Source organism: Ranitomeya imitator, chromosome 2, assembly GCF_032444005.1.
Source record: "Ranitomeya imitator isolate aRanImi1 chromosome 2, aRanImi1.pri, whole genome shotgun sequence".
Classification (NCBI taxonomy): Eukaryota; Metazoa; Chordata; class Amphibia; order Anura; family Dendrobatidae; genus Ranitomeya; species Ranitomeya imitator.
This window is the reverse complement of record NC_091283.1, coordinates 808335854-808361980: the sequence shown is the minus strand read 5'-3', so window position 1 is coordinate 808361980 and position 26127 is coordinate 808335854. Positions and strand designations below refer to the sequence as shown.

Genomic DNA, 26127 nt, shown 5'->3' with positions numbered 1-26127 from the left:
GACAGCTGCACATAGATGACACAAATGGTGAAAAAAGGATGCACAGGTAAATAAAAGGGGATTTGAAGGAAATAAATACAAAAAGTGTCAGAAACAATACCCGATCATAAGCTGGTGAGTGATTAAGCGAGAGGGAACCAACACATAACATTATGAGATGATAGGTTAGACTAAATAAAGACTGCGAAGGAAAAGAGACAATGCGGAGCATCGATGAACAATAAATATCAAAGTTTATTTCATAAAAAGTCCATATAAGAATTAAAATTAATTAGTATCATACAGTAACACACAAGATAATGCCAGGAAATGCTGAACTCCCCGCCCCCCACACTCAGACAATGCCCCCAATGTATTAAGTATAACTAGATCCCATAACGCGTAAATGGGGTCTGATAATAAGTACCAGGCTTACCAATAGAGGGGGCGAAGTGGAAGGACAGCTGTAGAATGGACCCCGACGCGCATTTCGCTGCAGCACCATGCCGCTTTCTTATTATACTTAATACATTTCTGTGGGATGTCTGTGTATAGGACCATGGTTAGCCTTATCTAGATTATTGGATTCTTTGCACTAGCATTTGATTATATTACACCATGGCGTCTTTTGGTTTTATGGACTATTTATCAAAATAAACTTTGATATTTATTGTTCATCGATGCTCCGCATTTTTTCTTTTCCTTCATGATGTTTTTGGAGTGGATTGAGTGAGCTTGAAGGTGGGTGCTACTATTAGCCACACTCCCGACCTCACAATATGTATTTGGGATCTCTGTTATAAATAAAGACTGTGCAGAGCACAATTTTTCTGGGAGTTGTGGTGCCACCACCCCAACGCGCGTTTCGGCTACAGTGCCTTCTTCTTTAGGTTACTACAAAATGCAGGATAGAAGAGAAGAATTGGTTATCAGGTACTATACCTTGATCATAGAGTGGAAAGTACAGACAACAGCAGGAATAGTGGGACTGAGCTTGGTAATGGTGGTCGGTTGCTATGTAGCTGTCTAGAGCAGATGAACAGATAATTAAAATTAATTATCAAATTGATCAGAACCAAGTGGGAAGTTTGCCATGACAATAAACATTTATCATCAAAACTTCTGTTTTAGCAATAGAAAAATTCAAAATACAACACACTTTAGTGTACGAGAAGTCGAAAATCCACCATCATTCTCATCATTGTGGAATCATTCCGATAACAAGTCGTCCTGGCTTAATTTAAGCCATTTTCAGCAAGTATGCTGCAGAAATGGAAACATAACGTCCACCCCTCTTGGAACGTTTCAGGGACCTCTCCTTTCTCAAGCACATGGGTGAGATTTATCGCCATTCATTGTTATTGACCACAGAGGTTTGGACTGACAATTTATTATTCTTGTATGACCTGTCTGATTGAGGAGACAACGTCTATACAGATTTCTACTATTTAATGACAACCCCCTCCTGCCCCTGGAATTAGTGCTGAGGAAATGAATGGAATATATATACATTTCTAGACGGCCAGATTAGACGGTTTATTTTGTAATTATCTCCTGTCACAATTCTGTGTTTACTGTCTTATTAATCTCTGCAAGTAATTATGCTAATTGCATCGTTTGTGGTGATAGATTTAAAATGCAACTAATTGTCATCTAGCTGTAAAGTTCAGTAGAAACACAGCATACAATTGCGCCCATGATGACTGACGAGTTTGTGAATCCAAAAATAATATAATTAGACAACTTTTTTTTTATAGATTTTGGCCTTGATTCGTGAAGCAATTCTGGCCAAAATTCTTGTGGAAAACTGCTTGAAATGTCTCAAACTTTTTACACGACATAAAGTACCTTCACACATAACGATATCGTTAACGATATCGTTGCTTTTTGTGACGTAGCAACGATATCGTTAAGGAAATCGTTCTGTATGACAGCGACCAACGATCAGGCCCCTGCTGGGAGATCGTTGGTCGCTGAGGAAAGTCCAGAACTTTATTTCGTCGCTGGACTCCCTGCAGACATCGCTGGATCGGCGTGTGTGACGCCGATCCAGCGATGTCTTCACTGGTAACCAGGGTAAACATCGGGTTACTAAGCGCAGGGCCGCGCTTAGTAACCCAATGTTTACCCTGGTTACCAGCGTAAAAGTAAAAAAAACAAACACTACATACTTACCTACCTCTGTCTGTCCCCGGCGCTCTGCTTCTCTGCACTCCTCCTGCACTGGCTGTGAGCGTCGGTCAGCCGGAAAGCAGAGCGGTGACGTCACCGCTCTGCTTTCCGGCCGCTGTGCTCACAGCCAGTGCAGGAGGAGTGCAGAGAAGCAGAGCACCGGGGACAGACAGCGGTAGGTAAGTATGCAGTGTTTGTTTTTTTTACTTTTACGCTGGTAACCAGGGTAAACATCGGGTTACTAAGCGCGGCCCTGTGCTTAGTAACCCGATGTTTACCCTGGTTACCCGGGGACCTCGGGATCGTTGGTCGCTGGAGAGCTGTCTGTGTGACAGCTCTCAAGCGACCAAACAGCGAAGCTGCAGCGATCGACATCGTTGTCGGTATCGCTGCAGCGTCGCTGAGTGTGAAGGTACCTTTACAGTTGATCAAATATTTTGTAACTTTTGGCTTTTTTATATACCAGTCCTGGACAACTTTTTGACAAATGGGGAAAAAGCTAAATAAGTCTGAGCATAGGCATACCTGCCCGACAAAATCATCATAATTTGTATTGTAAAAGTATCAGAAATTACGAGAGAAATGTACTCCAGTCCCTGACATCTGAAAGGTGAACCAAAATCAGTAGGCGCCGCACACCTCTTCATGAATTTGTAGGTTACTACTTCATTATGACTCAAGCACAAAACACCTTGGGGGTGACATTTGGTGACAAATGCAATCTGTTCCATTGGTTAGATAATTTATAAAAACTGTTATTCTTTTTTTAGGTGTTATCAACAATTGTCAACAAGAACAATTTAAATTGTTGGTAACATCTAAAAAAAGAATTACAGTTTTTATAGATTATCTAACCAATGGAACAGTCATTAGTCATGTTGAACTATTGTCAACAAGAACGATTTAAATAGTTCAATATGACTAATATCACAGCAGTTCTCCAATTTTATCACAGCATACCAATTTTATTGACTACTGTGGTTTATTCACACCTGTATGACGAGCATCTTTAGTACTTAGAAGAGCCATCCTTTGAATGTTATAACCTGCTGTAAACATGATGCATAGATAGACACCAGCTTCTCATAGCGTTCTCGCTGAGCCTAAGCCCAGTCCTCATGGGTAATAGCTTCTAATTCACTAATAATGGTGAACTTGAGGTATGCCATGGATCCCTGGATCATCCTGTTTTAAGGTTCAGTGATGCCCAGTCTTCAGCTTCCTCAAAATGTTTTCTCCCTAGATTTTTGGTTACTTGATTTAATACATCTTGGCCTCCACACACGCTAGGTTTCTCCTGCCAAATTAAGCAAAGCAGCCTTGGAGCATCAATGTGTCACCTCCATGCTTCACTGTAGGCATCGCCAAGCCATCGCCATCCTTCAATGTATACATCACCAAGCCAATGCCATTCTTAAGTGTATGCATCACCAAGCCACTGCCATCCTTTACTGTATGCATCACCAAGCCACTGCCATCCTTTACTGTATGCATCACCAAGTCACTGCTGTCCTTCAATTATGCATCACTGAGCCATGGTGATTTTCACTATAAATATCACTTAGTCACCACAATGCTTCACTAAAAATGGGCAGTGTATGTTATATTTTTCCTCCTACAGACATATTGCTGATCAGTAGGTCCTAAATGTTCCAGTTTTGTTTCCTCGCTCCACAGAATAGAATCCCTAAGTATGCTTTAAAGAGTTGTATGCTTTCTACAATCCAAACTTATTAGAAGGAACCACTTGACTATAAGATAATGACAAATGTTTTCTTTTTGGGACTGTCAGGATCTAGCTATAATATGTGGGAAAATTATTCAGCAAATGTTCAATTTTCTTTAGCATCACCATAAATGAAACAAAGCATTGCACATTGTCCATTTAAATGAGTTATCTGTGAAATGCAAGACAGGACAGATCATCCAGAGGAGATATGATCTTTGTATTGGCAAAATACACCTGAAGATCTGGCATAGAGAACCCATCTCCAATAGGTTAAAAAATTAGGGAAGCATACGGTAAAATGAAAGTTTAGATATTATATAAGTAGTGTTGAGCGATACCGTCCGATACTTGAAAGTATCGGTATCGGATAGTATCGGCCGATACCGATATCCGATACCAATACAAGTCAATGGGACATCAAGTATCGGAAGGTATTCTCATGGTTCCCAGGGTCTGAAGGAGAGGAAACTCTCCTTCAGGCCCTGGGATCCATAGGGATGTGTAAAATAAAGAATTAAAATAAAAAATATTGATATGCTCACCTCTCCGGCGGCCCCTGGACTTCACACTGCTAACCGGGAGGCTTCTTTGTTTAAAAAGCGCGCCTTTCGGACCTGTGAATGACGTCCCGGCTTCTGATTGGTCGCGTGCCGCCCATGTGACCGGCACGCGACCAATCAGAGGCCGCGACGTCATTCGCAGGTCCTCAATTCCTATAATTAGCAGTTTTGTGAATGAGAATGACGTCGCGGCTTCTGATTGGCTGCGTGCCGGTCACATGGGCGGCACGCGGCCAATCAGAAGCCGCGACGTCATTCTCATTCACAAAACAGCTAATTCTAGGAATTGAGGACCTGCGAATGACGTCGCGGCCTCTGATTGGTCGCGTGCCGGTCACATGGGCGGCACGCGACCAATCAGAAGCCGGGACGTCATTCACCGGTCCGAAAGGCGCGCTTTTTAAACAAAGAAGCCTCCCGGATAGCAGCGTGAAGTCCAGGGGCCGCCGGAGAGGTGAGCATATCAATATTTTTTATTTTAATTCTTTATTTTCCACATCCCTATTGATTCGATACCGATACCCGATATCACAAAAATATCGGATCTCGGTATCGGAATTCCGATACCGCAAATATCGGCCGATACCCGATACTTGCGGTATCGGAATGCTCAACACTATATATAAGGCAAATAAATATGGGCTATGGTAAGTAGCTGATTAGGAGGAAAAATGAAAAGTAGGCAGATTCTTAGTAATTACACAAGCCTGAACATATTTGGCCCTTCAAACGTCATCTTAGATCAAACCTCTGAAGCCGCGTTCCTCTAAGATCTGAACTGTTTTGATGCTTTGCCACTAAAGCGCCTTGAAAAAAAAAACACATTAATTCACATTCAGCATGGACTTTACATGTGGACACATGGTTAGGTTTGTGATCTTCTTTAATCATTAAAAAGCTGCAAGGAAAGTTAATATAGAATCAACAACCTTTCATTGTTATTTCTATATTAATTGTTGGAGATACTTGTATTATATACAGTACAGATCAAAAGTTTGGACACCTCATTTAAAGATTTTTCTGCATTTTCATGACTATGAAAATTGTACATTCACACTGAAGGCATCAAAACTATGGGTTAACACATGTGGAATTACAGTGGGGCAAAAAAGTATTTAGTCAGTCAGCAATAGTGCAAGTTCCACCACTTAAAAAGATGAGAGGCGTCTGTAATTTACATCATAGGTAGACCTCAACTATGGGAGACAAACTGAGAAAAAAAAACCCAGAAAATCACATTGTCTGTTTTTTTAACATTTTATTTGCATATTATGGTGGAAAATAAGTATTTGGTCAGAAACAAACAATCAAGATTTCTGGCTCTCACAGACCTGTAACTTCTTCTTTAAGAGTCTCCTCTTTCCTCCACTCATTACCTGTAGTAATGGCACCTGTTTAAACTTGTTATCAGTATAAAAAGACACCTGTGCACACCCTCAAACAGTCTGACTCCAAACTCCACTATGGTGAAGACCAAAGAGCTGTCAAAGGACACCAGAAACAAAATTGTAGCCCTGCACCAGGCTGGGAAGACTGAATCTGCAATAGCCAACCAGCTTGGAGTGAAGAAATCAACAGTGGGAGCAATAATTAGAAAATGGAAGACATACAAGACCACTGATAATCTCCCTCGATCTGGGGCTCCACGCAAAATCCCACCCCGTGGGGTCAGAATGATCACAAGAACGGTGAGCAAAAATCCCAGAACCACGCGGGGGGACCTAGTGAATGAACTGCAGAGAGCTGGGACCAATGTAACAAGGTCTACCATAAGTAACACACTACGCCACTGTGGACTTAGATCCTGCAGTGCCAGACGTGTCCCACTGCTTAAGCCAGTACACGTCCGGGCCCGTCTGAAGTTTGCTAGAGAGCATTTGGATGATCCAGAGGAGTTTTGGGAGAATGTCCTATGGTCTGATGAAACCAAACTGGAACTGTTTGGTAGAAACACAACTTGTCGTGTTTGGAGGAAAAAGAATACTGAGTTGCATCCATCAAACACCATACCTACTGTAAAGCATGGTGGTGGAAACATCATGCTTTGGGGCTGTTTCTCTGCAAAGGGGCCAGGACGACTGATCTGGGTACATGAAAGAATGAATGGGGCCATGTATCGTGAGATTTTGAGTGCAAACCTCCTTCCATCAGCAAGGGCATTGAAGATGAAACGTGGCTGGGTCTTTCAACATGACAATGATCCAAAGCACACCGCCAGGGCAACGAAGGAGTGGCTTCGTAAGAAGCATGTCAAGGTCCTGGAGTGGCCTAGCCAGTCTCCAGATCTCAACCCTATAGAAAACCTTTGGAGGGAGTTGAAAGTCCGTGTTGCCAAGCGAAAAGCCAAAAACATCACTGCTCTAGAGGAGATCTGCATGGAGGAATGGGCCAACATACCAACAACAGTGTGTGGCAACCTTGTGAAGACTTACAGAAAACGTTTGACATCTGTCATTGCCAACAAAGGATATATTACAAAGTATTGAGATGAAATTTTGTCTCTGACCAAATACTTATTTTCCACCATAATATGCAAATAAAATGTTAAAAAAACAGACAATGTGATTTTCTGGATTTTTTTTTCTCAGTTTGTCTCCCATAGTTGAGGTCTACCTATGATGTAAATTACAGACACCTCTCATCTTTTTAAGTGGTGGAACTTGCACTATTGCTGACTGACTAAATACTTTTTTGCCCCACTGTATATACTTAACAAAAAAGTGTGAAACAACTGAAATTATGTCTTATATTCTAGGTTCTTCAAAGTAGCCACCTTTTGCTCTGATGACTGCTTTGCACATTCTTGGCATTCTCTTGATGAGCTTCAAGAGGTAGTCACTGGGAATGGTCTTCCAACAATCTTAACCCTAGAACGCATACCCATAGAAATCTACACATTCACGCACCTGGGGCCTTTTAGGCCTGTTTACAATTATCATGGAATAACTCAAATAAAAATACTTTTCAAAGTTTATTGCAAAGTAAGGATGCATTCCCACTAGCACAGGGGTCCGCCAGGACAGGATTCCATAATGGATCTGACCTCCTGGCGACCCCAGCTAAGGCTGGCGGACGCATACCTGGGGCCTCGCAGGCCTGCCAGGTTACTTGTTTTCTATTTTCTGTAAAATTACTTTAGTTAGAATTTTTAAACTCTAGGTATTCCTCAGGTATATAGTTGTTAGTAATTTCCAGTTGTTCATATATTTTTATGTTATAGACATTTCGGTATAACAACCTTTTTTTGGGACTACCCCATATTCACGCACCTGGGGCCTTTTAGGCCTGTGTGCAAATAACACGGAATAACTCAAATAAAAATACTTTTCAAAATTTATTTTACAATTGCAAGGTAAGGATGCATTCCAACTAGCACTGGGGTCCACCAGGAGGGGATCCGTAATGGAACACAGCCTAAGATGTGTATATTTCAAAACATAATTATGTGCATAAAACAACAAAAAAGTAAGTAAACGGGCACGCCAAATATAGGCATTCTATATGCAATTTTGTTATGAAAACATTTTTTGGTTGCAGCAAACTTGATGCAGGAATATTTATTTGTAACTTTACATATTCCCCCGACAATTTTCGCATATTATTTTTTCGGCTGAATGTTCCTTGCATACATTTTGTCCGCAAGTAGAACAGAAACGCTCCGATTTTCTTTCCTTCTTTGCTGGACAAATATAGCAGCGCTTTCTTTTTTTTTCTCTTTGCTCTGGATGTTCCAGAAAGCGTATTCCACATCAGATCATTGCCTCTGTAATTTGCCTTGATAAGCATATCATGCTGCTTCTCTCCGTCATAGTAGGCATCAAAAGTTCATAACAAAGTTCTGTCAAAAATAGACGTCTCTTGTCTTTCCTGTTGGCATGGAATTCTGGATTAGTTTGACAATAAACAATGTAGCTATTGAGGGCTGACACATCAAGGATATTGGAAAAAAGGGCAACAGGCCAACGTTTAATCTGCCTTTTGCACGAATACTCTCCAATCATTTCGTCCATCTTGTCGACACCTCCTTTTGTCTTATTATAATGCAGTATGATTTCAGGTTTTTTTTTCCTGTCATTGGTGTCAATACTTCCATCATGATGCATTGTACTCAGTAATATCATAGATTTTTCTTTCTTGGCTTTATAAGACACCATTGTTGCTTGATTGCAGAAACCGAATACACTCTCGTAGATTGTTAGCTGTGCATTGTGCTTCATGATTGGAGGAATTTCGCGGTGGTTTGGCCTCATAGCACCAACAAGTGTAAGTTGCCTTTGAAGCAAAAAGTTGGCCATTTCAAAATTGGTAAAGTAATTATCCATTGTAATATTTTTTCCTGATTTGAAAATTGGTAGAGCAAGTGTTTTTACTATGTTGGAACATAGGTCTTTCTGGACTGGAGCATCAGCTTCTTTGCCCTTCCAAGATCACATAACCATGTTGTCATGCAGAATCCACACTGTTGTGAATTCTGTTATCGAACTCCCTCCTGTGGTCATGAATGGTACTTCGGCGAGTTCTGTCCATGGACTCCCTCTGGTGGCTGTGAGTGGAGCTGCTGCTTCTGAGGTTCCTTCCACAGGTGACGTAGTTTATTCTTTGGCTGGCTGCTCTATTTAACTCCACTCAGATCGTTACTCCATGCCAGCTGTCAATGTTCTTGTACTAGTTCAGTTCGCTCTTGGATCTGTCGGGTGTCCTGTCTACTCCAGCAGAAGCTAAGTTCCTGCTAGTTTATTATTTGTTCTTTGTTTTCTTGTCCAGCTTGCTATCATGATTTTGCTTTGCTAGCTGGAAGCTCTGGGATGCAGAGTGGCACCTCCGCACCGTGAGTCGGTGCGGAGGTCTTTTTGCACACTGTGCGTGGGTTTTTTTTGTAGTTTTTTGTGCTGACCGCAAAGTTACCTTTCCTATCCTCAGTCTGTTTAGTAAGTCTGGCCTCCCTTTGCTGAAACCTGTTTCATTTCTGTGTTTGTGACTTTCATCTTAACTCACAGTCAATATATGTGGGGGGCTGCCTTTTTCTTTGGGGAATTTCTCTGAGGCAAGGTAGGCTTTATTTTCTATCTCTAGGGCTAGTTAGCTCTTAGGCTGTGAAGAGGCGTCTAGGGAGAGTCAGGAACGCTCCACGGCTATTTCTAGTGTGTGTGATAGGATTAGGGGTTGCGGTCAGCAGAGCTCCCACTTCCCAGAGCTTTTCCTTTGTTGGTTTAACCATCAGGTCTTTTCGGGTGCTCCTAACCACCAGGTCATAACAGCACACTCTTCCCAGCAATAGCAGAGTCATAAAAGTTCTTCCCCAGCAACAATACAGACAAAAAGACTGAGTATCACATGTAAACCTAGTACAGGCCTAAAAGGCCCCAGGTGCGTGAATATGGGGTAGTCCCAAAAAAAGGTTGTTATACCAAAATGTCTGTAACATAAAAATATATGAATAACTGGAAATTACTAACAACTATATACCTGAGGAATACCTAGAGTTTCAAAATTCTAACTAAAGTTATTTTACAGAAAATAGAAAACAAGTAACCTGGCAGGCCTGCGAGGCCCCAGGTATGCGTTCTAGGGTTAAAGGGGTTCCCAGTTCTCTTTGGTACAGATCACCCCAAACCATCTCGATTGGGTTCAGGTCTGGTGACTGTGGAGGTCAGGTCATCTGGCGTAGCACCCCATAACTCTCTTTGTTTGTCAAATTGCCCTTACACAGCCTGGAGGTGGGTTTGGGGTCATTGTCCTGTTGAAAAATAAATGATGGTCCAACTAAACGCAAACCGGATAGAATAGCATGCCTCTGAAAGATTCTGTGGTAGCTATGCTGGTTCAGTATGCCTTCAATTTTGAATAAATCCCCAACAGTGTCACCAGCAAAGCACCCCAACACCATCACACCTCTTCCTCCATGCTTCACGGTGGGAACCAGGCATGTAGAGTCCATCCGTTCACCTTTTCTGCGTCGCACAAAGACACGGTGGTTGGAAACAAAGGTCTCAAATTTGGACTCATCAGACCAAAGCACAGATTTCCACTGGTCTAATGTCCATTCCTTTTGTTCTTTAGCCCGAACAAGTCTCTTCTGCTTGTTGCCTGTCCTTAGCAGTGGTTTCCTAGCAGCTATTTTACCATGATGGTCTGCTGCACAAAGTCTCCTCTTAACAGTTGTTGTAGAGATGTGTCTGAAGCTAGAACTCTGTGCGGCATTGACCTGTTCTCTAATCAGAGCTGCTGTTACCCTGCGATATCTGAGGCTGGTGACTCGGATAAACTTATCCTCAGAAGCATTGGTGACTCTTGGTCTTCCTTTCCTGGGGCGGTCCTCATGTGAGCCAGTTTCTTTGTAGCGCTTGATGGTTTTTGCCACTGCACTTGAGGACACTTTCAAAGTTTGCCCAATTTTTCGGACTGACCGACCTTCATTTCTTAAAGTAAAGATGGCCACTTGTTTTTCTTTACTTAGCTGCTTTTTTATTGCCATCATACAAATTCTAACAGTCTATTCAGTAGGACTATCAGCTGTGTAGCCACCAGACTTCTGCACAACACAACTGATGATCCTAACCCCATTTATAAGGCAAGAAATCCCACCTATTAAACCTGACAGGGTACACCTGTGAATTGAAAAGTATTCCCAGTGACTACCTCTTGAAGCTCATAAAGAGAATGCCAAGAGTGTGCAAAGCAGTCATCAAAGCAAAAGGTGGATACTTTGAAGAACCTAGAATATAAGACATAATTTCAGTTGTTTCACACTTTTTTGTTAAGAATATAATTCAGCATGTGTTATTTCATAGTTTTGTTGCCTTCAGTGTGAATGAACAATTTTCATAGTCATGAAAATACAGAAAAATCTTTAAATGAGAAGGAGTGTCCAAACTTTTGGTCTGTACTGTATGTACAACACAACTGATGGTCCCAACCCCATTTATAAGGCAAGAAATCCCGCTTATTAAACCTGACAGGGCACACTTGTGAAGTGAAAACCATTCCCGGTGACTACCTCTTGAAGTTCATCAAGAGAATGCCAAGAGTGTGCAAAGCAGTAATCAAAGCAAAAGGTGGCTACTTTGAAGAACCTAGAATATAAGACATATTTTCAGTTGTTTCACACTTTTTTGTTAAGTATATAATTCCACATGTGTTAATTCATAGGTTTGATGCCTTCAGTGTGAATGTACAATTTTCATAGTCATGAAAATACAGGAAAATCTTTAAATGAGAAGGTGTGTCCAAACTTTTCGTCTGTACTGTAAGTCTGGTGGATACACAGCTGACAGTCCTACTAAATGGACTGTTAGAATTTGTATTATGGCAAGAAAAAAGCAGCTAAGTAAAGAAAAACTAGTGGCCATCATTACTTTAAGAAATGAAGGTCAGTCAGTCCGAAAAATTGGCAAAACTTTGAAAGTGTCCCCAAGTGCAGTGGCAAAAACCATCAAGCGCTACAAAGAAACTGGCTTACATGAGGACCGCCCCAGGAAAGGAAGACCAAGAGTCACCTCTGCTTCTGAGGATAAGTTTATCCGAGTCACCAGCCTCAGAAATCGCAGGTTAACAGCAGCTCAGATTAGAGACCAAGTCAATGCCACTCAGAGTTCTAGCAGCAGACAGATCTCTACAACAACTCTTAAGAGGAGACTTTGTGCAGCAGGCCATCATGGTAAAATAGCTGCTAGGAAACCACTGCTAAGGACAGCCAACAAGCAGAAGAGACTTGGCTAAAGAACACAAGGAATGGACATTAGACCAGTGGAAATCTGTGCTTTGGTCTGATGAGTCCAAATTTGAGATCTTTGGTGCCAACCACCATGTCTTTGTGCGACGCAGAAAAGGTGAACGGATGGACTCTACATGCCTGGTTCCCACCGTGAAGCATGGAGGAGGTGTGATGGTATGGGGTGCTTTGCTGGTGACACTGTTGGGGATTTATTCAAAATTGAAGGTATACTAAACTAGCATGGCTACCACAGCATCTTGCAGCGGCATGCTATTCCATCCGGTTTGCGTTCAGTTGGACCATCATTTCTTTTTCAACAGGACAATGACCACAAACACACCTTCAGGCTGTGTAAGAGCTATTTGACCAAGAAAGAGAGTGATGGGGTGCTACGCCAGATGACCTGGCCTCCACAGTCACCACACCTGAACCCAATCGAGATGGTTTGGGGTGAGCTGGACTGCAGAGTGAAGGCAAAAGGGCCAACAAGTGCTAAGCATTTCTGGGAACTCCTTCAAGATTGTTGGAAGACCATTCCCAGTGACTACCTCTTGAAGCCAAGCAATCATCAAAGCAAAAGGTGGCTACTTTGAAGAACCTAGAATATAAGACATATTTTCAGTTGTTTCACACTTTTTCTTTAAGTATATAATTCCACATGTGTTATTTCATAGTTTTGATGCCTTCAGTGTGAAGGTACAATTTTTATAGTCATAAAAATACAAAAAAAAATCTGTAAATGAGGTGTGTCCAAACTTTTGGTTTGTACTGTATGTAAACTAGCCATATGTTCAGATAATTATTTGGCCATAATTTGGCCAACAGCTGTCCCTTCCAGCCCAATAAGTATACTTGAGTCAGGTAGAAATGCAGGAAATCACTGCCAGACAGCTCTGCTCTCTCCAGACACTACATGTAGTAGTTTACACCCTCTTAGAAGGATTGAACATGTAGAAACAAAAAAGTCCAATCTTTCTTGACACCCCTATACAGAATAAATATTTAGCTGGTGTCACTGAAAACTAAGTTCAATTATCATTAATATAATATGTGTCTCCAGCCCAAAGACATTGTCCAGTATGGAATTTTGTTTTACAGTAAAGTCAGTTTGGAAGTAGGGTTGAGCGAAACGGGTCGAACATTTTCAAAAGTCGCCGACTTTTGGCTAAGTCGGGGTTTCATGAAACCCGATCCGACCCCTGTGCGGGGTCGGCCATGCGGTACGCGACTTTCGCGCCAAAGTCGCGTTTCAATGACGCGAAAAGCGCCATTTCTCAGCCAATGAAGGTAAACGCAGAGTGTGGGCAGCGTGATGACATAGGTCCTGGTCCCCACCATCTTAGAGAAGGGCATTGCAGTGATTGGCTTGCTGTCTGCGACGTCACAGGGGCTATAAAGAGGCGTTCCCGCCGACCGCCATCTTACTGCTGCTGATCTGAGCTTAGGGAGAGGTTGCTGCCGCTTTGTCAGAAGCAGGGATAGCGTTAGGCAGGGTCCATTAACCACAAAACCGCTTGTGCTGCAGCGATTTGCACTGTCCAACACCACCCTCGGTGTGCAGGGACAGTGGAAGTTTTTTTTTTTTTTTTTTCCCCTCAGCGCTGTAGCTCATTGGGCTGCCCTAGAAGGCTCCCTGATAGCTGCATTGCTGTGTGTACGCCGCTGTGCAAACCAACTGCTTTTTTCAAAGCACAAATCCTCTTGTTCCTTCCTTTCTGCACAGCTATCTTTTTTGTTTGTCCACACTTTTTATTTCATTTGTGCATCAGTCCACTCCTTATTGCTGCCTGCCATACCTGGCTGAGATTACTGCAGGCAGGGAGATAGTAGCTGCCTGCCATACCTGGCTGAGATTACTGCAGGCAGGGAGATAGTAATTGTAGGACATTCCCTGTGTTTTTTTTTTTTTTTTTTTTTGGTGGGAGATTAAGATTGGCAATTTGGCATTTCTGCTAGAGTGCCATCCCTGTGTGTGCCATCTCTCTCACATAGTGGGCCATAGAAAGCCTTTTCATTTTTCTGTATTTTTTTTTGTGGGGTGTATAAATTCTCCCTGATAAAAATACAGTGGGAGATTAATATTGGCCTTTGGGCTTGTGTGCCAGTCCTGAGTGTGCCATCTCTCTCACAAATAGTGGGCCATAGAAAGCCTATTTTATTTTTTTTGGGGTTTTATAAATTCTCCCTGAAAAAAAGGGAGATTAATATTGGCCTCTGGGCTTGTGTGCCAGTCCTGAGCGTGCCATCTGTGCCAGCCCTGAGCGTGCCATCTCTCTCACAAATAGTGGGCCATAGAAAGCCTATTTAATTTTTTTTTTGGTTTTATAAATTCTCCCTGAAAAAAAGGGAGATTAATATTGGCCTCTGGGCTTGTGTGCCAGTTGTGAGCGTGCCATCTGTGCCAGTCCTGAGCGTGCCATCTCTCTCACAAATAGTGGGCCATAGAAAGCCTATTTAATTTTTTTTTTTTGTTTTATAAATTTTCCCTGAAAAAAGGGAGATTAATATTGGCCTCTGGGCTTGTGTGCCAGTTGTGAGCGTGCCATCTGTGCCAGTCCTGAGCGTGCCATCTCTCTCACAAATAGTGGGCCATAGAAAGCCTATTTAAATATTTTTTTGGTTTTATAAATTCTCCCAGAAAAAAAGGGAGATTAATATTGGCCCCTGGGCTTCTGTGCCAGTCCTGAGCGTGCCATCTGTGCCAGTCCTGAGCGTCCCATCTCTCTCACAAATAGTGGGCCATAGAAAGCCTATTTTTTTTTTGGGGGGGGTTTTAGAAATTCTCCCTGGAAAAAAAAAGGGAGATTAATATTGCCCTTTGGGCTTGTGTGCCAGTACTAAGCGTTCCATCTCTCTCTCTCTCTCTTAGTCAGTGGGCCATAGAACGCCTATTTTTGGTTTTATTTGTTTTCTAAATTCTCCCTGAAAAAATCATTTTATTTTATTTGGTTTCTAAATTCTTCCTGACAAAATCATATTTTTTTTATTATTTTTTTTTCTAAAGTCTCCCTGAAAAAAAAAAAAAAAACAGTGGGAGATTAATATTGGCCTTTCTGCTTGTGTGCCAGTCTTGACTCCTGGGTGCGTCATCTCTCAGTCAGTGGGCCATAGAACGCCTATTTTTGGTTTTATTTGTTTTATAAATTCTCCCTGAAAAAATCATTTTATTTTATTTGGTTTCTAAATTCTTCCTGATAAAATCATATTTTTTTTATTATTTTTTTTTCTAAAGTCTCCCTGAAAAAAAAAAAAAAAAAACAACCAAAAAAAACAGTGGGAGATTAATATTGGCCTTTCTGCTTGTGTGCCAGTCTTGACTCCTGGGTGTGCCATCTCTCTCTCTCTCTCTCTCTCTCTCTCTCTCTCCAATTGTGGTCCATAGAAAGCCTATATTTTTTTTCCTTGATTTGGGTTCCAAAATCTACCAGAGAAAATAACTCCATCAATCATTGGTAGAAAAATATTGGCCTCTGGGCTTGTGTGCCACTCCTGATTCCTGTGTGCGTCATCTCTCAGTCAGTGGGCCATAGAACGCCTATTTTTGGTTTTATTTGTTTTATAAATTCTCCCTGAAAAAATCATTTTATTTTATTTGGTTTCTAAATTCTTCCTGATAAAATCATATTTTTTTTATTATTTTTTTTTCTAAAGTCTCCCTGAAAAAAAAAAAAAAAAATCAACCAAAAAAAACAGTGGGAGATTAATATTGGCCTTTCTGCTTGTGTGCCAGTCTTGACTCCTGGGTGTGCCATCTCTCTCTCTCTCTCTCTCTCTCTCTCTCTCTCTCTCCAATTGTGGTCCATAGAAAGCCTATATTTTTTTTCCTTGATTTGGGTTCCAAAATCTACCAGAGAAAATAACTCCATCAATCATTGGTAGAAAAATATTGGCCTCTGGGCTTGTGTGCCACTCCTGATTCCTGTGTGCGTCATCTCTCAGTCAGTGGGCCATAGAACGCCTATTTTTGGTTTTATTTGTTTTATAAATTCTCCCTGAAAAAATCATTTTATTTTATTTGGTTTCTAAATTCTTCCTGATAAAATCATATTTTTTTTATTATTTTTTTTTCTAAAGTCTCCCTGAAAAAAAAAAAAAAAAACAGTGGGAGATTAATATTGGCCTTTCTGCTTGTGTGCCAGTCTTGACTCCTGGGTGCGTCATCTCTCAGTCAGTGGGCCATAGAACGCCTATTTTTGGTTTTATTTGTTTTATAAATTCTCCCTGAAAAAATCATTTTATTTTATTTGGTTTCTAAATTCTTCCTGATAAAATCATATTTTTTTTATTATTTTTTTTTCTAAAGTCTCCCTGAAAAAAAAAAAAAAAAAAAAAAAAAACAGTGGGAGATTAATATTGGCCTTTCTGCTTGTGTGCCAGTCTTGACTCCTGGGTGTGCCATCTCTCTCTCTCTCTCTCTCTCCAATTGTGGTCCATAGAAAGCCTATATTTTTTTTCCTTGATTTGGGTTCCAAAATCTACCAGAGAAAATAACTCCATCAATCATTGGTAGAAAAATATTGGCCTCTGGGCTTGTGTGCCACTCCTGATTCCTGTGTGCGTCATCTCTCACTCAGTGGCCCATAGAAAGCATATAGTTTGTTACATTTGTTTTCTAAATTCTCCCTGCAAAAATCAATGTTTTTTTTTTGGGGGGGTTTCTAAAGTGTTCCTGAAAAAAATAAAAATAAAAAAAAAATAATAGTGTGACATTAATATTAACATTTGTGCTTCAGTGACAGTCCTGCGTGTGGGGCATCTCTCTAATTTGCAGCCACCAAAAAAAGAGTGTGTAACATTGGGCCTGATTTTCGCTGTGGTCTCACCAACCTGTAAAGGGGTAGCTAAATCATACTGAAGTTATAGCTCACCGTGTAAGTTGTGTGACTGCAACAAATAACGTTAGTTTGGTTACGTTTTTAAAACAATGAGGAAGTCTAGTGGAAGAGGTCGTGGCCGGGGGCGTTCATTGTCAGCTGGTAATGAGGGTAGTGGTAGTGGTGGAGCATCAGGTGGTCGTGGGGAAAAAAATATTGCACCTAAGTCTGGAGCTGTGGAGCCAGGTTCGTCGTCCGGCTACACAAGGCCTCGAACGCTCCCTTTTCTGGGATTAGGAAAACCGCTTTTAAAGCCGGAGCAGCAAGAGCAAGTTTTGGCTTATCTTGCTGACTCAGCCTCTAGCTCTTTTGCCTCCTCTCGTGAAACTGGTAAAAGTAAAAGCAGCGCGTCGTTAGTGGATGTTCACGGTCAGGGACAAGTCACTTCCTTGTCCTCTTCAGCAAAAACAACAACAGAGAAGAATGCAGCAGGCGACACAACGGGTTACTCCATGGAGCTCTTTACACATACCGTCCCTGGCTTAGAAAGTGAAGCAGTTAACAGTCCATGCCCATTACAAATTGAATCTGACATGGAGTGCACTGACGCACAGCCACAGCCAGACTACTATGCTGGTCCTTTGACTCAGACCACAACATTGCCCTCGCAGGGTGCTGATCAAGAATCAGACCCTGATGAGACTATGTTGCCCCATCACGAACGCTATACCACCGAACGACACGGTGACACAGACGAAGTTGCGCAGGAGGTACAAGAAGAGTTATTAGATGACCCAGTTCTTGACCCCGATTGGCAGCCATTGGGGGAACAGGGTGCAGGCGGCAGCAGTTCTGAAGCAGAGGAGGAGGAGGGGCCGCAGCAGGCATCAACATCGCCACAGGTTCCATCTGCCGGGCCCGTATCTTGCCCAAAACGCGTGGCAAAGCCAAAACCTGGTGGAGGACAGCGTGGCCATCCGGTTAAAGCTCAGTCTGCAATGCCTGAAAAGGTATCCGATGCTAGAAAGAGTGCAGTCTGGCATTTTTTTAAACAACATCCAATTGATCAGCGCAAAGTCATCTGTCAAAAATGTTCTACTTCCTTAAGCAGAGGTCAGAATCTGAAAAGTCTCAATACTAGTTGCATGCATAGACATTTAACCACCATGCATTTGAAAGCTTGGACTAACTACCAAACGTCCCTTAAGGTTGTTGCACCCTCGGCCAATGAAGCTAGTCATCAACGCAACATCCCTTCCGGCAGTGTAGGACCACCATTTAGCGCACCACCTGCTGTATCTGTGCAGGTATCTTTGCCAGGCCAAAGCAGTCAGGGTCAGGGAATCACCAGTTTCGTAGTAGGAAACACTGCATCTAGGGCACCGGCGGCAACAATACCATCTCCCACCGTCTCTCAGTCTGCCATGTCCACCGGCACCCCCGCTAGTTCCACGATCTCCATCTCTCCAGTCCAGCTCACCCTACATGAGACTATGGTTAGAAAAAGGAAGTACTTAGCCTCGCATCCGCGCACACAGGGTTTGAACGCCCACATAGCTAGACTAATCTCGTTAGAGATGATGCCCTACCGGTTAGTTGAAAGCGAAGCTTTCAAAGACCTGATGGACTACGCTGTACCACGCTACGAGCTACCCAGTCGACACTTTTTTTCCAGAAAAGCCATCCCAGCCCTCCACCAGCATGTTAAAGAGCGCATCGTCCATGCACTCAGGCAATCTGTGAGCACAAAGGTGCACCTGACAACAGATGCATGGACCAGTAGGCATGGCCAGGGACGTTACGTGTCCATCACGGCACACTGGGTAAATGTGGTGGATTCAGGGTCCACAGGGGACAGCAAGTTTGGGACAGTTCTGCCTAGCCCACGGTCTAGTAAACAGTTGTCTGTAGCCGTTCGCACCCCCTCCTCCTCCTCCTCCTCCTCGTCCTCCTGCAGAAGCAAGAGCTCGTCCACAGACCGCAGTCGCACAAACACTCCATCCGCACCTGCCACTGTTGCACACCAGGTCTCCCATTATGGGGCAGCTACTGGCATACGTCAGCAGGCTGTATTGGCTATGAAGTGTTTGGGCGACAATAGACACACCGCGGAAGTTCTGTCCGAGTTCTTGCAGCAAGAAACGCAGTCGTGGCTGGGCACTGTAGATCTTGAGGCAGGCAAGGTAGTGAGTGATAACGGAAGGAATTTCATGGCTGCCATCTCCCTTTCCCAACTGAAACACATTCCTTGCCTGGCTCACACCTTAAACCTGGTGGTGCAGTGCTTCCTGAAAAGTTATCCGGGGTTATCCGACCTGCTCCTCAAAGTGCGTGGACTTTGCGCACATATCCGCCGTTCGCCTGTACACTCCAGCCGTATGCAGACCTATCAGCGTTCTTTGAACCTTCCCCAGCATCGCCTAATCATAGACGTTGCAACAAGGTGGAACTCAACACTGCACATGCTTCAGAGACTGTGCGAACAGAGGCGGGCTGTTATGTTTTTGTGGGAGGATACACATACACGGGCAGGCAGTAGGATGGCAGACATGGAGTTGTCAGGTGTGCAGTGGTCGAAGATTCAAGACATGTGTCAAGTCCTTCAGTGTTTTGAGGAATGCACACGGCTGGTTAGTGCAGACAACGCCATAATAAGCATGAGCATCCCCCTAATGCGTCTGCTGATGCAAAGTTTGACGCACATAAAGGATCAGGCGTCTGCACCAGAGGAAGAGGAAAGCCTTGATGACAGTCAGCGATTGTCTGGTCAGGGCAGTGTACATGACGAGGTACCGGGCGAAGAGGAGGTGGAGGATGAGGAGGATGATGGGGATGAGTATATTTTTAATGAGGAAGCTTTCCCGGGGGCACGGGAAATTGGTGGCGTGGCAAGGCCGGGTTCTGGTTTTTTGAGGGACACAAGTGACGTAGATTTGCCTGCAACTGCCCCTCAACCAAGCACAACCGCAGATTTGACAACGGGAACTTTGGCCCACATGGCGGATTATGCCTTGCGTATCCTCAAAAGGGACACACGCATTACAAAAATGATGAACGATGACGATTACTGGTTGGCCTGCCTCCTTGATCCTCGCTATAAAGGCAAATTGCAAAATATTATGCCACATGAGAACTTGGAACTAATATTAGCAACAAAACAATCAACTCTTGTTGACCGTTTGCTTCTGGCATTCCCTGCACACAGCACCCGTGATCGTTCTCACACGAGCTCCAGGGGCCAGCAGACCAGAGGTGTTAGAGGGGCAGAAATCAGAAGTGGCGTTGGCCAGAGGGGTTTTCTGACCAGGTTGTGGAGTGATTTTTCTATGACCGCAGACAGGACAGGTACTGCAGCATCAATTCAAAGTGACAGGAGACAACATTTGTCCAGTATGGTTACAAACTATTTTTCATCCCTTATCGACGTTCTCCCTCAACCGTCATTCCCATTTGATTACTGGGCATCCAAATTAGACACCTGGCCAGAATTGGCAGAATATGCATTGCAGGAGCTTGCTTGCCCGGCAGCTAGTGTCCTATCAGAAAGAGTATTCAGTGCTGCAGGTTCAATACTAACAGAAAAAAGGACTCGTCTGGCTACCCAAAATGTAGATGATCTAACCTTCATTAAAATGAACCACAACTGGATTTCAAAATCTTTTGCCCCACCCTGCCCGGCTGACACCTAGCTTTCCTATGAAAAGGTCTTGCCTGTGGACTATTCTGAATGACTTTTCCAATCTCGTAATTTTCTTCACCTGATTGTCCAGCATACGACATGTTTCCACCTCACGAAATGGCCAAACTCCCCACACGGGGCCGTGCTATCGCCACTTTGCGCTTGGACCCTTGAGAGTGCTGTTTGTCTGAAGAGGTGGGTGTGGCCGCTTTTGGTCGACGGCACTGCCACTGGGTCCCTCATAGTACAATAAAGTGTCTCTGGCGGTGGTGGTGCGCACCCAACGTCAGACACACCGTTGTAATATGAAGGGCCCTGTGCCTGTACCGCCGGCCACAAGCCAGTTCCCCCCCCAGCTCAAACAGTGCTCTACCACTAGCAAAATTATCTCTCACAGCTTCACCAATGTGTAGTCTAGGCGCTGACATCCTTCAATGCCTGGCACTGACAATACCATTGTTTTGACATTTTTGTTATGTTAGGCCTTCGAAGCCTGTCTGCGGTCCCTTCTTTCTACAACTACTACACTGACCAGGCCACTGCTGGCCGTGTTACCCTGGAACCAATTTAAAAGTGCCTATAGTCAGCCCAATTTTGTTATGTTAGGCCTTCGAAGACTGTCTGCCGTCACTCCTTCCACTAGACTTCCACTGACCATACACTGCTGCCCATGTACCCCTGGAACCAATTTAAAGTGCCTACAGCCAGCCCAATTTTGTTATGTTAGGCCTTGGAAGCCTGTCTGCGGTCACTCCTTCCACTAGACTTCCACTGACCAGACCACTGCTGCCCATGTACCCCTGGAACCAATTTAAAAGTGCCTACAGCCAGCCCAAGTTTGTTATGTTAGGCCTTCGAAGCCTGTCTGCGGTCACTCCTTCCACTAGACTTCCACTGACCAGACCACTGCTGCCCGTGTACCCCTGGAACCAATTTAAAAGTGCCTACAGCCAGCCCAAGTTTGTTATGTTAGGCCTTGGAAGCCTGTCTGCGGTCACTCCTTCCACTAGACTTCCACTGACCAGACCACTGCTGCCCGTGTACCCCTGGAACCAATTTAAAAGTGCCTACAGCCAGCCCAAGTTTGTTATGTTAGGCCTTGGAAGCCTGTCTGCGGTCACTCCTTCCACTAGACTTCCACTGACCATACACTGCTGCCCATGTACCCCTGGAACCAATTTAAAAGTGCCTACAGCCAGCCCAAGTTTGTTATGTTAGGCCTTCGAAGCCTGTCTGCGGTCACTCCTTCCACTAGACTTCCACTGACCAGACCACTGCTGCCCGTGTACCCCTGGAACCAATTTAAAATTGCCTACAGCCATGTTTTATTATTTTAGGCCTTCGATGCCTGTCTGCGGTCACTCCTTCCACTAGGCCTCCACTGACCACACCACTGCTGCCCGTGTACCCCTGGAACCAATTTAAAATTGCCTACAGCCAGCCCAATTTTTTTATTTTAGGCCTTCGATGCCTGTCTGCGGTCCATTCTTTCAACTACTACTACACTGACCAGGGCACTGCTGCCCAAGTACCCCTGGAACCAATTTAAAATTGACTACAGCCATGTGTTAATATTTTAGGCCTTCGATGCCTGTCTGTGGTCACTCCTTCCACTAGGCCTCCACTGACCACACCACTGCTGCCCGTGTACCCCTGGAACCAATTTAAAATTGCCTACAGCCATGTGTGATTATTTTAGGCCTTCGATGCCTGTCTGCGGTCACTCCTTCCACTAGGCCTCCACTGACCACACCACTGCTGCCCGTGTAACCCTGGAACCAATTTAAAATTGCCTACAGCCATGTGTTATTATTTTAGGCCTTCGATGCCTGTCTGCGGTCACTCCTTCCACTAGGCCTCCACTGACCACACCACTGCTGCCCGTGTACCCCTGGAACCAATTTAAAATTGCCTACAGCCAGCCCAATTTTTTTATTTTAGGCCTTCGATGCCTGTCTGCGGTCCATTCTTTCAACTACTACTACACTGACCAGGGCACTGCTGCCCAAGTACCCCTGGAACCAATTTAAAATTGACTACAGCCATGTGTTAATATTTTAGGCCTTCGATGCCTGTCTGTGGTCACTCCTTCCACTAGGCCTCCACTGACCACACCACTGCTGCCCGTGTACCCCTGGAACCAATTTAAAATTGCCTACAGCCATGTGTGATTATTTTAGGCCTTCGATGCCTGTCTGCGGTCACTCCTTCCACTAGGCCTCCACTGACCACACCACTGCTGCCCGTGTAACCCTGGAACCAATTTAAAATTGCCTACAGCCATGTGTTATTATTTTAGGCCTTCGATGCCTGTCTGCGGTCACTCCTTCCACTAGGCCTCCACTGACCACACCACTGCTGCCCGTGTAACCCTGGAACCAATTTAAAATTGCCTACAGCCATGTGTTATTATTTTAGGCCTTCGATGCCTGTCTGCGGTCACTCCTTCCACTAGGCCTCCACTGACCACACCACTGCTGCCCGTGTACCCCTGGAACCAATTTAAAATTGCCTACAGCCAGCCCAATTTTTTTATTTTAGGCCTTCGATGCCTGTCTGCGGTCCATTCTTTCAACTACTACTACACTGACCAGGGCACTGCTGCCCAAGTACCCCTGGAACCAATTTAAAATTGACTACAGCCATGTGTTAATATTTTAGGCCTTCGATGCCTGTCTGTGGTCACTCCTTCCACTAGGCCTCCACTGACCACACCACTGCTGCCCGTGTACCCCTGGAACCAATTTAAAATTGCCTACAGCCATGTGTGATTATTTTAGGCCTTCGATGCCTGTCTGCGGTCACTCCTTCCACTAGGCCTCCACTGACCACACGACTGCTGCCCGTGTAACCCTGGAACCAATTTAAAATTGCCTACAGCCATGTGTTATTATTTTAGGCCTTCGATGCCTGTCTGCGGTCACTCCTTCCACTAGGCCTCCACTGACCACACCACTGCTGCCCGTGTACCCCTGGAACCAATTTAAAATTGCCTACAGCCAGCCCAATTTTTTTATTTTAGGCCTTCGATGCCTGTCTGCGGTCCATTCTTTCAACTACTATTACACTGACCAGGGCACTGCTGCCCGTGTACCCCTGGAACCAATTTAAAATTGCCTACAGCCATGTGTTATTATTTTAGGCCTTCGATGCCTGTCTGCGGTCACTCCTTCCACTAGGCCTCCACTGACCACACCACTGCTGCCCGTGTACCCCTGGAACCAATTTAAAATTGCCTACAGCCATGTGTTATTATTTTAGGCCTTCGATGCCTGTCTGCGGTCACTCCTTCCACTAGGCCTCCACTGACCACACCACTGCTGCCCGTGTACCCCTGGAACCAATTTAAAATTGCCTACAGCCATGTGTGATTATTTTAGGCCTTCGATGCCTGTCTGCGGTCACTCCTTCCACTAGGCCTCCACTGACCACACCACTGCTGCCCGTGTACCCCTGGAACCAATTTAAAATTGCCTACAGCCAGCCCAATTTTTTTATTTTAGGCCTTCGATGCCTGTCTGCGGTCCATTCGTTCAACTACTACTACACTGACCAGGGCACTGCTGCCCAAGTACCCCTGGAACCAATTTAAAATTGACTACAGCCATGTGTTAATATTTTAGGCCTTCGATGCCTGTCTGCGGTCACTCCTTCCACTAGGCCTCCACTGACCACACCACTGCTGCCCGTGTACCCCTGGAACCAATTTGAAATTGCCTACAGCCAGCCCAATTTTTTTATTTTAGGCCTTCGATGCCTGTCTGCGGTCCATTCTTTCAACTACTACTACACTGACCAGGGCACTGCTGCCCGTGTACCCCTGGAACCAATTTAAAATTGCCTACAGCCATGTGTTATTATTTTAGGCCTTCGATGCCTGTCTGTGGTCCCTCCTTCCACTAGGCCTCCACTGACCTGTCTACTGCGGCCCGTGTACCCCTTGAACCAACCTAATAAAATATTTAAAAAATTAATTTGATTATAAAAAATAAGATCGTGTTGAGATCTCAAATGCAGACATTTTAACAATCAAAACAAACACACAACAAATATCTGGAACTGTACTACAAAGGTCCAACAGCTACAATTTCTTTCTCCTGCAAGAAGTTAACTGAAAGTTTTTTGGAGTTGTTAACACAGATATGGCATCCACCGAGTGTTGTCCTGTCGCGTCTCCTTTAAATTATTTCCAATAAGATGTTAAACTATTAATTTAATAAAATCAATAATTAAAAAAATAATTGAGTAAGTCAAAAGCACATTGCAAATAAACATTAATTACAAATCAAGAAGCATGGCGCGTCCGAGGGTGAGTAGATACCGAATAAGAATATAATCACCCTCGGACGCGCAATGCTTATTTACAACAGCCTTCCTTCCTAAGAATCAGCCCTTCCGTGGTGTAGAGAGAGGTTGTGTTACACTCCAAGGTGTTCCCCAGGTTGCCTTTCCTGAGCTTCGATCTTCCGGCTCTCGTTTAGTAGCTGTTGGAAACTACGCTGCATTAGGCCTACTAATTGTGTATGGGGTGTAGAGACAGGTTGTGTTACACTCCAAGGTTTTCACCAGGTTGCCTTTCCTGAGCTTCGATCTTCATGCTCTCGTTTAGTAGGTGTCGGAAAGTAGGCTGCATTAGGCCTACAAATTGGGTATGGGGTGGAGAGAGATGGTGTGTTACACTCCAAGGTGTTCCCCAGGTTTCCTTGCCATTGCTTCGGTCTTCCAACTCTCGTTTAGTAGTTGTAGAAAAGTACACAGCATTAGGCCTACAAAATGGGTATGGGGTGGAGAGAGATGGTGTGTTACACTCCAAGGTGTTCCCCAGGTTGCCTTTCCTGAGCTTCGATCTTCATGCTCTCGTTTAGTAGGTGTCGGAAAGTAGGCTGCATTAGGCCTAAAAAATGGGGAATGGGGTGGAGAGAGATGGTGTGTTACACTCCAAGGTGTTCCCCAGGTTTCCTTGCCATTGCTTCGGTCTTCCGACTCTCGTTTAGTAGTTGTAGAAAAGTACACTGCATTAGGCCTAAAAAATGGGTATGGGGTGGAGAGAGATGGTGTGTTACACTCCAAGGTGTTCCCCAGGTTGCCTTTCCTGAGCTTCGATCTTCATGCTCTCGTTTAGTAGGTGTCGGAAAGTAGGCTGCATTAGGCCTACAAATTGGGTATGGGGTGGAGAGAGATGGTGTGTTACACTCCAAGGTGTTCCCCAGGTTTCCTTGCCATTGCTTCGGTCTTCCGACTCTCGTTTAGTAGTTGTAGAAAAGTACACAGCATTAGGCCTACAAAATGGGTATGGGGTGGAGAGAGATGGTGTGTTACACTCCAAGGTGTTCCCCAGGTTGCCTTTCCTGAGCTTCTATCTTCAGGCTCTCATTAAATTGTGGTTAAATGGAACAACTGCATTTGGCGTACTAGTTGGTTTGGGGCCTACTATCGGTGTCTGCCACTCCTTGCTGTTCTCCTGGTTTCCTGTCCTGAAA

The 26127-nt window shown here is 44.1% G+C and overlaps 1 protein-coding gene and 1 long non-coding RNA gene across 4 annotated transcripts in view; one reads left to right on the top strand and one right to left on the bottom strand.

Annotated features, from left to right (window-relative positions):
- The window catches only part of ADGRA1 (adhesion G protein-coupled receptor A1), an 873399-nt gene that overhangs the window by 353697 nt on the left and 493575 nt on the right, over positions 1 to 26127 (top strand). The gene's annotated exons all lie outside the window — the stretch shown is intronic.
- The window catches only part of LOC138665885 (uncharacterized), a 56358-nt gene that overhangs the window by 6152 nt on the left and 24079 nt on the right, over positions 1 to 26127 (bottom strand). For both annotated transcript variants that reach the window (XR_011318535.1, XR_011318534.1), the window contains exon 2: positions 922 to 1005. This is a non-coding gene — a long non-coding RNA (uncharacterized lncRNA). The remainder of the gene's footprint in view (positions 1 to 921; positions 1006 to 26127) is intronic.